The 15054-nt window shown below is 42.5% G+C and overlaps 1 protein-coding gene across 1 annotated transcript in view; it reads left to right on the top strand.

The window, feature by feature from the left end:
• The window catches only part of STK4 (serine/threonine kinase 4), a gene marked incomplete at its 5' end in the record, with an annotated part of 48602 nt that overhangs the window by 30214 nt on the left and 3334 nt on the right, over positions 1-15054 (top strand). The window lies entirely within an intron of this gene.

Genomic DNA, 15054 nt, shown 5'->3' with positions numbered 1-15054 from the left:
CTGCTTAGATCTTTCTTTTTTACAGGCGAGGCTTCCTCCTACCTGGGTGGCAGTATAATTCTTTTTCTTGAAGTAGTAAAGAAAAATATAATTTTCTGTTTACTGAGGCTATGTTTTGTTATGCTGCTGTCATCTGGGATACAATGTTTTGTATTAACAACCTCCTTTCTGTGCTTTTACTTAGTAGTTTGAAACATTACATTGGAAACAAAGTAATTAAAATAAATAAGTAAAACAGCTTCTCGTATCTTTACCAGCAGAGGAGGAAAGTGTGTTAGTCTAATGGAGTCTTCAGCTTGTTCAGTTGGACAAATGGCTGTTGGTTTGCGGTGAAATCATGAACGCAAATCCTTTTCTGTGTAGTTAGAGAAATTAGGTATTGGTGTGATAGCGCGAGATTGAAGTTCTTACTGAAAAGTTTATAGAAAGCTTAATTCTTTCAAAGCAAGTCAAATCACATCAGGATCATATTGTATTTTTGAGTCTGGTGGTAGACACCAGCCTGACAGTGCCTGCAGATCAGTGTCTACTTATGCATATCAGGTGTGGTCCAGGCGGTACGGATGCCAGCCAGGATGGATCGCTGCCGGCTGGAGTCCAGACCAGGGAGGTACGGTGACTGATGCGCGCTGCAGCTCTGTATGCTGCCCAGCCCTGCCGTGAGTCTGCAAAAGCTGCAGCTGGTATCTCACGGCGCACAGGGTTATGCCTCTTGCATCGACCTGCTGCTTCCCCTATGCTGCTGTAGAAGGACTACCGTTAAAAATGGAGATCACTCAGCCCAGTATATTTCTTCTCCCAGCTCAGGACTGTGGTGAAGAATGGCTGCATACTGGAACCATCTGTTTCTTTCATTGGGAGTGATTTATAGGGAGGAAATGTTAGAGGGCAAGTGATTTATTGCTTATCAATAACAGTAAACACGTTCTGCTTTACAATGACCAGAGTCTGTAGTTTATTGTATTCTGTCTGTGAAGGTGTCATTTGTCTTGCGAACAGCCTGTTGTCTACCAGTACCTGGAACATTCAATGTCTTCGGTTTCTCTTGAACATTCATTTGGATAGCATTTATTAGCACTCTAATATTGATGCTTTATAGCTTTACTGCCTTTTGTCTGTCCTTCTAAAAGTTCGATCGATTAAAAACTTGGGAGTATTTTCTGTACAGTTGCAGGCTTTGAAAATGATGACAGGCTAAATAATTGGCAGTCATTCTGTTGGAACTGGTCTTTGGGTGTTTTCTAGCAGTAGGAAGAAGGCATGCTGAGGAGATAAGGATAAGGCAGAAGCTAGAAGAAAAAGCACTTGTACTATATGGGTAAGCTGCCATTGTTTGACTCTATAGTTTATCATTTTATAGCGTTTCCTGACTCTACTGTGATCCTGTGAGCTTTATCTTCTTTTTACTTCTGTCTTTTAAGCAGCTTGGCAAAGGTGTCGGATGCAGGCCTCTACACTAATCTTTCTGTTCCTCCTTTCCCCCATCCAGATTACTTAAGTGAATAATCTGAGCTGGTTACTAAGACTCTTGAAAGTCTGTCCACTTGGACAGGAGCAAAAAAAGCTTTATTGGAGTGTGCACATTCACACGTCATTTAAATGGGATTATTTGAGAACCAATTAATTTCGAGACTTCTATTGAATTATTAGGAAACTTGCAATACGTTCTTTTCTAAGAGAGCAAGTAACTCCAACCTTTGTGTGGTGAATGAAGATTGACTGTTCCAAAAATTGATTTGAATATGTATAGTGTTGCATAGAAGAAAAAAAAATGTTTGGTTAAAGTTGAGCTTTTTTCAATAACACTTTCCAAGACTAAACCAAACACTTTGAGTGAATCTTCGGGGATTTCTCTGTCCAAAAGTTTCTTCCCATCATCTGTCATGAGCTTCCATTTTTCCCAGTGGTGGCTGGAATAAAAATTACTTCTCAAGCACTGATTTCTTCCAGTAGTCTTACTTTGATCGTAAAGGGAACTTATTTGCTAGGGCATTCATCAGTTTGAGAGAGAACACCAGATCTGGGACGGCTGATAGATAACACTGTCTGGGTCCTGGGGAGCTGGCACTGATTCCTAGTTGGAAAACAAGTGAACTTGTTTGTGCTGTGCTGAATCTAAAATAAAGCTTTTATCTTAATGCTCTCCAATTGAACCATAATTTTGGGGGGAAAACCAAAAAACTCTAATAAAAAGACTATTTTTCTGACAACCGAAGACAGTCCAGAGTAGACAACTATTAATTTCCAGAGCCCATGGTATCTCCTGCTAATTGAGGGAGATCTTAAAGTGTAGTACCTAGCTGTATTTTCCACTGTGAAGCATGAATTATAAAGAGACAGGTTTTTGTGATGTTTTATTCATTGGTTTTAAATGTCACCTGCCTTGATTCATAACATTGATGTCCCTTAAATGGATTTCCTTTTTTTTCCCTTCAGCCATCTGCTAAGAGTTTTTAAAGCTCTGCTAATTGTTTGTGTTTGTTTTAAGCATTACCTTTTCTGCATATTTGGTATGTTCTTCCCAGCAAATACTTTTAACTAGTGACATCTTTATTAAGGAAAAATGGCTCATTTTGTCACCTTGTAATCAAACGTACAGTCATTTTAAAAATAAGCCCAGGAACAGCTTGTTTATCTCTTATTGTTTAAGTGGTCTTGAATCTTCTGTAACATTTGCATAAGGAAGACACTCTGAACCTGACTGCAAACCTCATCGAATTCACGGCTGCTTCAAACCACCAATGTGATTTACAGCAAGCTCTATGTATGTAGGTTTTATAAACCTTTCATAATTCCCTTTATAACAACAACAAAAAAAAAAAAACCACCCAGAAGATACCACATTTGGTTTTCAAATTTGTTAGCAATATTTGAAATTGGAAAAAGGTAGTTCAGTGGCTTGACTCTTCTATCTGTTGCGGAAGAGAATAGATTTCTGCTGTCTTACATTTGGTAACAGGGTCATTGTTCACCACCTGCTTTCACTTTGGTGCGTACTGACGCTGATTGCAAAGCACTTACTGCCACAACTTGCTGTCAAATTTTCATTTTTGCTATATTTTTGTATATAGCAGGCCTTCTGTGACATAAGGCTTTTAAATGAAACTTGCGGTGAGTGGGAAGCAAAATGAGCCGCTGTTGTTTGTGTCGAATTGCTTAGGTCATAGCCCTTAATGGAGACTGAAATAATGTAACCTGAAATCAACTTTATATGAGAGTATTCAGACTTGTAAATTCAACATCCCGGACTATCTTTGAGGCCCCTTTGCTACTGTAGCATTTAGCTGAGACGTTGACTGAAAGTTTTGTGGATGAACTGAATAACTAACAGAACTTCAGCCAGGGTCTTTGATCATGGGATTTGTTCCACTACTGCTCTGTGTTTAAGGTCAGGCTGCAACGTGCATTTCTGCTTGGGGAGAAAGGGAAGAGGAATTAATAATTGAAGGTGTGACGTTGGGAAAAATCTCTGAGCATACTGAATTCTTTAGAAAACCTGTTTGAGCCTTGTTACGCCTTGAGATCTGTTTTCAAGGCTGGGTGTGTTCTTGGCACAGCATCTCCCTTAGAGAAAGAACACTCCTGCTCAAACGAGATCTATTTGAAATGCTTCTAAAATCTTCTTGCAACTCATCTGTGGGTACAAATGTTTGTAAAGGGTAATGTAGCTCAAAAGACAAGCTTGTCCAGGTTTTTCTCATCTGTAGCAAAAAGGGCTCCTTTTGGGGACTCTGCTTCAGGAACCTAATGTAACTGCTCTGGATTGCCTCTCGGAGGACGGAGTCTCTGGAGCATAAGGGAAAAGCCTGGGGATAAAGTCTCCATCAAGCCTCTGTGAATACTTTCCCATGGGCAGGGTCTCATCCGGACAAGTGCCTGAAATGAAGTACTGTGGAGGAGCAAAGTTACCTCAGCTCTGACTTCTGGACCTGGTGCGTTTGCCTTTGTGCACCCTCTTCTTGATTTCCTATAAAACTTGCAGAAAAATCTTGACGTTGTTTATTGCCAGTGTTATTTGGTGCATGTAATTACTGGATGTCTCCGTGCTTACCTCACCAGGAGGCTTTGCAGGGGGGAGTTTCATCGTGTGTGAGGCATGTTTGAGGTCTTGCTCAGGCAGAGAAGGTGATACAGTTGGTTCTGGCTGCTTCCAGTGGCCAGGCTGTCCTGGGAGGTTTGCTTTAGCTCTTATTTCAATAACCTCAGCGACCAGATAGCTTCAAAACTCAAGCTTTGACCTTCAGGAAAGAGGGAGAAAGAGTAGCTTGATACGTAAAGACTGATATAGTCTGAAAGGAATATTATTCAGAAATTAAGTGCTTAATTCCGTCTTGGTTTGTGTCATGCCATCACATGGGATCATTATAAATGAATGCCCAAGTAATAGTGAACGCATGGGAAAACCTTGCCTGGCGAGGCATGCAGCTTCATGCGACGTGGATTTTATGGAGGTGGTTTACTGGGGGGCTGTCCCCCAAAAATATTTGTCTCTGAGATAGGAAACATATGTTGCTAATTTTAAAGGCAACAGCCTCTCCTGCGGTCATGCAGCTATTCATTTTTCAAAATGCCATGGAAGTCTCTGTAGTTTAGTCTTTCCTCAGGAATCTTTTAATTCACTATCCAGTCTTCCTTGCCTTCAAATTGCGGCTATTTCTTCCTTGCCCTTAGTGAAGGAGGGGAGGCAGAGCTGCGTTGGACCGGGGTTTTGCGACGAGCCTCACTTTTGGGTACAGGAGGTAGGGAACTGGTGTGGTCCCTCTGGAAACAAACCCCCTTCAGCAGCTCTCCTGGATTTGGAAATAAATTGGGAGACCAAGACTCAAGTTAAAAACATTTGTTGAATAAGGGTTAATACTTCTAAGTGTTAAGATAGATAGGCCAAGGTTATTTAAAACTATAATGGCTACTTACCATGGATTACCATTGCAGATTTAAGTTGTGAAGTCTTCAGATAAGTTAATGATACTAATATACCAGTAGTAAACTTCTCACTCCACATTATTAACGAAGACTATATTCACGTACTGATTTAGTGTTAACTAATTGGTTACCACTTCAGTTACATTTGTGTTTCGTGGTAATAGTACCCTGAGCAATATTGTATGAAGGAATCACTCTTACTTCAGGTGTGCTTAGTTCTACTTCTTCAGGAGTTCTGCTCTATTCAGGATAAGTGATCCTGAATTGGTAAATCAATTGTTAATCCTTAAGCGAGCGGAGCCCTTAAGAGCAAGGGAAAGAGGAGGAAAGTGTGTGTCAGGTTGGAAGGAAGCTCCATGACAGACCCACGTACCCTTCCTAGCAGAACTTAGTGAAGCCTCTCAGATTTGTAGAAAATTTTATTTGGTTTAAAGAAATCAGCATTTTCTGACAGATTGCTTTTCTTAAAAAAGAAAGGGGGGGAGGGGGAGTGGTGGTGTAAAGCCCATGTTGGTCATCTGTGTACTTTACAGTTGATTTGTGCAGCTAGCCAGATCTTCAAAGCCCAATGACATGATTTATTTTAGCGTGTCCAGAGGTATTTTGGTACTCTTACTTAAGAAAATTAAAAGCATAATCACTTAGAGAAGGGAAAAAAAAAAAAAAAAAACACCTCTGCTGTGGTTTTCCTTAATCAAATCTCAGGCAAGCTTTTTTTATAAGTAAGTGACGCTCCTTTTTTGCTCTCTTTTTTTTTTTTTTTTTTTTAAATTTTTCTTGTCCAGACAGGCTGACCTTTTAGCTTGGTTTCTAATTCAGTTACTGAAAAAAAAACAGTGAGATAACTTGCCTCTGTGGTTACAGGATTAGTCAGCCACTTTCTAAGTCTCTAAAGGATTTTAAGGTTTGGACTTCTTGAAGTTCAGTGCTGCAGAATAACACCAACAAAATTTGTCATTTCCTTTGTTTAGATTAAGTGTGTGTGGTACTTGGGATGATTTTGGAAGTGAATAAGGTTATTCATACTCATAATTGATACTGAGACTAAAAAGGAAATTTAATCTGGGAACTCAGAAGATTAAAATTCATTGGTCTTTTTAAAAAAGCCTCTTTTTTTTATGACCACTCATATCATTGAGTAGAGCTTTGGATGGGTTTTCTTCCTTAATATAATTTCTACACAATACCGAGGGTGATAACAGTATGCAGAGGTTATATGGACGTACTGGCTCTCACACCAAAACTTTCCTGAGCCTTTTAGGAATTACAGTAAGGATTGATAACATGCAATTCTTGGCTAAGAGCGGTTAGGGGATGCCAGCGTTATTGATGCAGGCTGCGGTGTTCCCGCAGTTGTGCAATCTTCTCTGCTCTGTGGGTAACTGCTCTGCATAATCGCTGCGTAGCCAGAGTAGCCAGGGAGATCTGTGTGTTTGCGATAGCCCTCTCAACGTTGTTTCTGTATTGGGAATTTTCTGGCATCTTGCCAACAGCAGAGCTGCCCCCCGGCTCTTACAGGCTTTTGAGAAATGGGGGGAAAGGGCAAAACTTCCAAACTGTGGGGAGGGTGAGAAAGCAAAGATGCCTCTTGGCTGGCGAAGGAGCGGTTGTGTGTCTGAAGCATGTACGTGTGTCTCTTCCATAGTGGTCAAGGGAACTGGGTACTGAAGTTATGCTTGAGGAAGGTCCTTGCTGAACCAGCAGGTTCGCACGGTATGGGTGTAAATATACCTTCAAATAAAAGATAGGTGAGTAATAGGATCATGGCAGTTCTTGCTATGGAAGAGACAAATCCTAAGCGTGGAGTGGGACTTGGCGCATACAACACACATACTTTCATTCTCATATAGACCCTTTAGATCCCCTGGAATCAGAAAATCAAATATGATCGTAGGGTATATCAGCTGAGGAATGAGGGGTGGCTGGGGGAGCGTGCGAGTGACTTCCCAGCAAGGAGCTCTCGGGTGTTACGTGGCTCAGGTGACGAGACAAGGCGCAGCAGGAGCCACGGCTGCGGTGGGTCAGCCTGGAGGCGGTGGGGCTGCCTGGCCCCAGGGTACGGCAGAGTTCCTCCAGACTGACCGGAATCTGGCCTCCGCTTGAATCCCTGTGACAGCTTTATGCTGCTGCCATCCAGGTAACAGCCAGAAAGCCGGTATTGACGAAGCTTGGGCTTTTCGACTTGTCTCCTGCTAAAGGCAGCCTTTTGCTTCGGCAGCCACTGGGGAGTGAGGTTCTGTCAGCAAAGTGGTAGTGATGCCATGAGTGGAGGGGGAGCTTCCCAAGAAGCCCGTCAGGCTGTGGTCGTGTGGCAGCTTGAGAGAAGCCTTGCTAAGCTAGCAGGATGCTGAGCTGAGAAGGGAGGTCTTGGCAGCGGTCCTTCCTGCAGATGCAGGACAGAGGGAAGTTTCCAGTTTGGATGTGGTCTTCACGTTATGTCTGGCAGGGAGCAGGGCAGGAAGGAGGCTATGGCAGGTATTGCCTTGCAGTAATTCTGTAGGAACAGTACAGAAACAATGGCCTGGCATCACACACCTTTGTTTTAATCAAATAAGCCAAGCTACATAGGAAGTAACTGGGATCCTCACTGGCATTGTAGCAGTAAGATGTTTCACTTTCAGTAGCCATAAAACTCCAAATTTGTGAAAGTAAGGTAGAGCCAGCCCAAACACGTCATCTGAGAAGGCCTGGGGCTCCCCTGATGTAACTCTCTATTAAAATACTTTTTCCAGTTCACCTAGAGATAGATCGAATGCTGAGTGGGTCTTCGTGTCTGCCTTTCCTCTACAAAAAGCCATGTTGTGATTGTACTCCCTTTGCTGTTTCAGCTGCTGGACTTGCATCGGCTGAAGTTGACTTGGCCTCCAGAGCATGTGCTGATCTAGTTGAAACTTGAGTGTTATTTCTTTGTGGGAAGTCATCTGCTGTCCAGATGAGGTGGCCTGAAACAACTGTCTCCAGATGTGCACTGATGACAGATCCTGTTCACTTTCTTTGGGAAGTTCACTTTCCAGTGGCAGTGCTTTTTTGTCTTGTGCTGGGTGCGGCAGCCCATGATGTGTTTTGCTAGCACATTGCCTAAATAATTAAGATGCATTAAAAGCAGAAGCTTGTGCTGCTGAGACTTATTTTTCAAATGCTTTGAAAGATTAATATCTGTATTTTTAATCTTGCATGAAATCCCGCAGTGAGTGCATTTCATCCGCTGCTTTCATAACAGTGAGGAACTTCACTGACATGCCAAAGCTAAAAGGGGGGGAAAAATCAAGATAATTCATGTTTGTGTAGGCACCGGGGTTTGTTCTGATTTACAGTAGCCCCTCTGTAGCATGACTCCTTGACAGATTTGTGAAGTCGTAGGGACCTGACAATCATGATGAAAAGTGGGCGGTAAGTGCCCGTAGGTTCCTAGATTCTCGTGTCCCTTGCATTGGACAGCTTACAGTGAATAAATAGTTAATGCCTGCTCATACATTACATCGAGGCCTCCTTATGCTAGAAACATAAATGAGAACAAGGCACTTAATTTTTAGATCAGTGATTGAAAGTATGCCAAGTGGTATTGAGCCAGCATTTCAGGAAAAATGCTAAGGAAAAAAATGGCATGCTATTCCAACACCAATTTATATCACCGTTTTCAAGACCTAAAGTCTGGAGCACTGCTTAGCATGAGAAATCACCCTCTACATTTAATTTTGGCCAGAGAAATTGAATGCTTTTTTTGCTGGTTTAAAAAAAAGTGCATAGTACTATTCAGTAATCTGTTCTTTCAGAGTATATTTGATACGAGCATTTAATTGATACCGTGTTTAACCAGTCTTTCAAGTTACAGAAGGCTAATTCCAGAATAATCTCAGTTCTTACACTTGTCAGAGCTCACATTCATGGATCCTTGAGTTCTGACACCTCTCCCTAGCTCGTGGTCTTCTATAGCACCCATGCACTCTGGCACGCTGCAGGCTGAATTACGCTGCGAGGTGGTTGCTACAAATAGTTGCAGCAAGTGGCATCCAATGGGTGATCGGCTTCCAAAAATAAAACCCTGCTTGAGGAGGTGATAGAAGAAAAGTTCAGAAGTTGAGGTGGATGTGCATCAAACGGATCTGCAGGATCCTGAGAGGAAGTACGAGTGTGCCCTTGGTTTTATCGGAAGAGAAGCATCTTGATAGCATTGCTGATAGCCAAGGTCAAGTGAAGCAAGAGTTTAATTAGTCTCTTCTGTGGAGAGCCTCCCTTCCCAAAGGACACCTGAGCACTTAAGAGACTATTTGTAGGAGTTCTTTTCTACTTATCTCTAAGACGTAGCCACTTCTGGTGTCCAGTGTGACAATCAATAGCCTCCTGTGAGGGGCTCAGATGTGCTTCCATGCAATTGTAGTCCCGGTTGGTTGTTTTCTTGGTTTGGTTTGGTTTGGTTTTCCAAAGTAGCCTGTTGCTACTGTATTACAGTGGTAATATTTTTCTTTATCTCTGGCAGCAAATTTCTGTTTGGTGTTTAATGTTTAGCGTAGCGTGGATAACTTGGTTTGGATAAAAACCCTTTTCAAGCCATGTTTAATTTTACCTGTCTAAATACGCACAAGTAAATGAGTTGTGCTCCCTGTTACTATGATTCAAGATCTTTTGCGTTTCTGGGGGGGGCTTTGATTACTGGGTATGCAGTCAAGAACTGTTAGATTGCAGTGTAAAACCGGGCAGAAAAAGAAGATATAACAATAAAAGCTGTGCTAAATAGACAATTAATTTGTTTTTTTTTCTTTAGTTCCCATCTAGCTCATATCTTTTCCACTAAGAATTTATTTCCCTGTGTAGCGTGGGAAGCTGCAATTTTATTACTTCTGTATTTTAGTCTTCAAACTCCCACTGCCCCTTATGAAGTGATAATTGCTAAAGCCAGTTTTTCTAAAGGCTATTTAAAACTTAAAAGTTTGACATCAAGTTATGTTGAACAGTAAATGCCACCTGGTATATTTGGGTTAAAGGCAGACCAATTGCTGCAGCTGGGTGTTTCCTTTCTAAAAAGCCATGGGCTATTGGTGGTAAAGGTGGGAGGATATTCAGAAAATACTCCATGTGAGCATGTGGAAGACAAGTGTTCAGACTCGCAGAAATTATGGTAGAGGGGTATGACTGGAGGGCTAAGGAAGCAAAGAACAACTTCCTAATTTTATTCATAGGACTTGCTGTAGTATCAAGACTTGAAAATACCCTCCTTCTGCAAAACTATTCAAGTACTTTCACCATGAGGAAAGTAAGCCCATCTCACCGATATCATGTATATTCTGATCTTGTTCCAGAAGTCAGGGTCCATCTGCATGTTTAAAAGGTGATGGTAGAAGAGCTGCATCCCCTCCTTGGAGATGGAGGGTTCATGTTTGGCACAAGCTTTAGGACTTCTAAGACAGTATTTAAAACCAAAGCCCAATAGCATGAAACGTTGCAAAGATGCAAAGAAAAGGCTTTGTGCTAAATCTATGGATCAGATTCAGTGTCAGCAATTAAAAAGAAAGTTGCAGGAGGAACATGTTTTTCACTTGCCCCAAGATAATATTTTTTGATTGCTGTGCAGCCAGTGAATTAGTGCTCTGCCGAAACTCTTTGTTGGGGGAAAAATGTGCAAAAGCTGCTGCGAAACAGCTCGTTTCCTTTTGATGCTCATAATTCATGCAGCAAGAGGTTTTTGCTGGCAGTGTTTTTGGTAGAAGAGCAAATAAGAATGATAGCTGAAGTGACTTGGGGATTACCGGACAACATCGTATTTATGTCGGCAGTGCAGACTGGTCCGAGTCAGCGGTGACCTTGTGCTGCTGAAGGGCCGTTGAGGGACCAGAGGAGTATACCAGGTCCCAAACTGGTCAAGCTACAGACCCTGCTGTAGGAAAAATAGGCATGGGTGCTCTTCAGTGTAAGGACTGTGGGTACCGAGGGAACTGAGATAAATCATCTGCATCGACTTCTAATTCAAAAAGTTTTCACTATTTGAGTTTTTGTTTTTCTTGGGAACAGGGAGGGGGCTGAGCTAACTCTGTAGGCTTTGTGCTTTACAGCAGATCTCGTGTGAAGCATAAATCCTCTATGGTCTGTTTAAAAATACCATGGCAGGTTTTTAGACCGCCTCTTGCTCAGGACAGAACTGCATAGGTATAAATTTCAGACCATGGTGCCCTTGAATATCGAACCCGTGGCTATGTCTAACCCGTCTGCAGAGAGCCTTTATTTATTCTCCTTTTGCTGCTTAGATTCATTTACATTCAGTAGAATATCATGTTGCAGTGACACTGTACCTGACTGAAGCAAATGCAAGTGGTATTTTTTTCCCCCTGTTTTTAAAATGCTGATTTGAAAGGACAGTAACTCAGTAGCAGTTTGCTGAGGTGAACATTGTTCAGCGGAGTAGTTACCGGCAAGTCCGTCTGAAATGCTGGCGAAGGGATGTCATGAATAGCTTACAAATCTTCTCCTTGAGGAAGAAATTGTATATCAAATGATCTGCTCCTGGTTTGTCCATCATTACTACGTACGCATGGAAAGGCCGTAGGTTATGTCCTTCTGAAGGATATAATTATATGTCCTTCTGAAATGCACAGTAGAAAGCAACAGCATATGAAAACAAGATGTTGCTGCCTGTGGTGTCTGCAGCCTGCGGGCACCCAACAGCGTGCATGGCCGTGGGCGAGAGGCTTTCAGGTGACCACTTGCACCTCTGCCATTTGTCTTCACTTGGGTATTCTTACAGAGTTAAGATCGTTCTCAAAACCTCGAGTATACATACAACTGTTAATCAAATGGTTAAAAATTAGCTTTCTGCACATACCACCTTACTTGAACAGTTTCGCTGCGCTGCCGCCTCTCCCTGTTGATAGATGTGTTTGACCAACCTTAGAACAAGTATTTTACATCAGTCTTTACATTTGAAATGAGATTCCTTCCTTTAAAAGTTTGTCTTAGCTATTTGATCGCTGTGGACAAAACAAGATAGCTTTTACAAAGACACTTACGACTTCTTACAACAGAAGCATTGCTGAGGAGAAGTGAGGAGAGGAACGGGACTGAGCCCGTGGCTAAAACCCGCTCTAATTGCAGCTGTTCAGCGCTGAGATTTACCCTGAGTAACCGTCTGTCATGAGATGCTCTGTCCTTGTCCTTCTTTTCTTATTTTGCTTCTGGCGTTTCTCTAAGAGAATAATGTCAGTATCCCAGGAGTCTACCGCTGCAGAGACAGATATGCTAGAGTTTAAAAACTTCATTTCTGGGAGAAAGTCTGTTTGTGGCGTTGGCTCACAGTGAAGTGCCACACAGCAAAGTAAAATGGAGGCCATCACATTTTAAGCAGTTCTCTTTTCTTTTAAAGATGCGTGTGCAAGTGGAAGGACAAGTGGAGTAGTAGCCCAGGTCCCAGGGCTGGTGGTGTCGCAGGTGTGAAGCAGGGTGGGAGCAGAGAGCTGGGTGTCTTGGGACTGCATTGTTGCTGGGCTCTCGTTAGTCACTGGAAGCTTGTCAGTCTCTCGTTGGCTCATCAGTGGTGAACAGTCATGTTTGGGACCTTTTACTAGTGTTGCCCTTTGGCTTCTCTGCCTCTTTTAGGAGTAGCATGGTATTCACAGCCACACTGATGTTATTCTAGATGAGAACTCTGTAATTAGTTCATCCTCATCAACGCACGGGCTGTGTTTCTGTGCTCTTAGATTTTTTGCAGTGCATTGACTTGCCTCTCTTCCTTCTCCCGCCATCCCCGTTCTGTTTAACCCATGATCCGTCTCCTGAAGTAGCTGCTTTGTTCTGCATTACATGTCTGCGCGGGTATCCCACTTCCCAATTTGTTCATATTAATATATATCTGTAGGCTTTTGCCCACTCCAGACTTAGCTGTGCTCTAAGCATCTTCCATACTGTTAGCCATCTGTCCTGACAAACACAGTCCCAGGAATTGTCAAAGCCATTACGTCCCTTCACAAGCAGTCACTTACAGTTAGCAGAGGACTTTGCGTGTTGGTATCCACAGATGCTAGGTCATATTTAAGGACATTAATAGGACAGTTTTTTCTTCTCACTGCCACGTGCTCAGGGTCTGGAGAGACCATTGCTGTAAATCTGCTCTGCCCTCTGCTCGGCCAACTCTGGCAATTTGTTTCTGGCTATAAGCAGCACCCAGCACTTCGGGAGGATGGTGGAGAAGGCTCAAAGGGCGTCCATGGAAGACTGCAGCCCTAGGACAATTTCTGACATCTAATAGTTGGCTTAAGCCGTCAGCAAGGTATTTCAGATCTGTTCCAAAACTCTCTTTTAGTAGACTAGCACTGGGTGCTCTGGGAGAGGTGACAGCCGTTTGCTCTGAGATATAGTGTATGCTTAGTATATGTGTTCAGTACTTGAATTAATGTTTGCATTTTTATTTGACTGTTCAATTTCCTGGACTGTGAGGAAGGGGAATGTTGAATAATTACCCACTCCATAATAAATTAGTGTGGAAAGGCAACTGGTGCCATGCATCAACTTAAACTGCTGTCTGGTAAAGTTGCATTAATGTGTATAAATAATGTATATCTTTGTGGAGGAAGTGCTTTGTCTTTCTAATGAACAGTTGCCTGATTGGAGAGGCCGAAAGACAGTATACCCTTGCAAGAAAGGATTTGTTTCGCGTGTGCCTGGATTATTAAAGTGGATTTGTGATCCTGTAACTGCAACTAGGAAATATCTTCAGCAGAATACACTAAAGAATTTCAAAAGACCTTGTGAGAAATCAGCTAGCAGATGACTTTGTGGTTTGGGGGCTGGTATCTCTTCCACCTCAGGAAGAAGGACCAGGATTTCTGTATTTTAGTATTTACATACGTTTTAAGGACTGATGCAAACTATACAACTGCCATTAAACAGCCGGTAATTCAGTTGTTGCTTTATAACAGGCAGCAAGCATTTCACTGTGCGTTTTGCTCCAGAAATGGCTTGAAGAATAACCACAATAGCCGACTAATTAACAGCTAAAGCAAGACAGCAGAATCACTTGCATTTAATTGAATTAAAGATATGTCACTTAATTGTGACATCTGTGTCAATTTTTAGACTTTCAACTACTTTGTTCACAAAAAAAAACCCCAAATTATGCTGTGTGTTCTTCGTATCCAGAGCAGATGGTCAGTGAAAGCAGAGGGTGCAGATAGGCATTCCCGTCCTGCTGCAGCGGCTGTAAAACAGTGTCTCCCGTGTGGTTCTGGGGGTCACTCGGTCTTGGATGGGAAAAGGACTGGCGCTTAAGCTGAACATCTGAAGCACTTCCAGTGTCTGTTATTTTTTAACATTATCCTAAAGTCCTGTCTGTTATACAGGTTGTAATATTATAATATTACGTAAAGGGTGTAGCTGCGGACGATCTAGACTGTCCCAGGGCACAATTGGCATCTCTAATCACGGAATAAAACTTTTGTGCCAGTGCTCAGCAAACTGGCACGCACAAGAGAGCCAATTAAACGAAGGGCAGGCAGATAGGGAGTTCAGTGAAGGGAAGCTGGTCCAGACTGGCCTGACATCTTCACGTGTACTGTAAAATACAAATTGTACTTGCATATTATATCAGTATGAGGCCGACCCAAAGTGACCTCGTGTGTGTGTGTGTCTTCTGGGATTTCTGGCTTAGAGGAGTCTGAATTCCTCCCCATGACTGAGGTTCAACCTGATTGTACATAAATGTTGGGTGTTCTTTTTTTTCAAATGCAACTTTTGTCAATGATTTTCTTTTTCCTGTTCCCTTCTGTCTCTTTTTGTCACTTAGCAGAAGGAAGTTTAGTTGCAAGGAAAGGGGAGGGGGAGAGAATTTCACTTCTGTTCCATCTCAATGTAGTATTTCTCTTCTAAGCTTGCAAAATGAAGCGTTAGAAAAACAATTCAACGGGGGAGACATTTCACTGGTTGTTTTATACACTCGTGCTGTCACTAAACAGAGCATGCAGTGTATCTGTAAAATGAGCAAAAGCAGCCCAGTATCCTGAGGCTCACGCCAGTCTCACCGAGAGCAGCAGTCTGGAGCAGAACTCTTCCACCGTCTCCTACTGGAAGAGGTGTTGTGACCGTCAGGTGGGCAGCGAAATCGCGGTAGATGCGTGGATGGTGGCTGTACTGATGCCAATGTCTGTTCTT

Source organism: Vanellus vanellus (assembly GCF_965231255.1).
Source record: "Vanellus vanellus genome assembly, chromosome: 15".
NCBI classification, from domain to species: domain Eukaryota; kingdom Metazoa; phylum Chordata; class Aves; order Charadriiformes; family Charadriidae; genus Vanellus; species Vanellus vanellus.
Note: the sequence above shows the minus strand (reverse complement) of the source record. Positions and strands in the feature narration are given on the sequence as shown.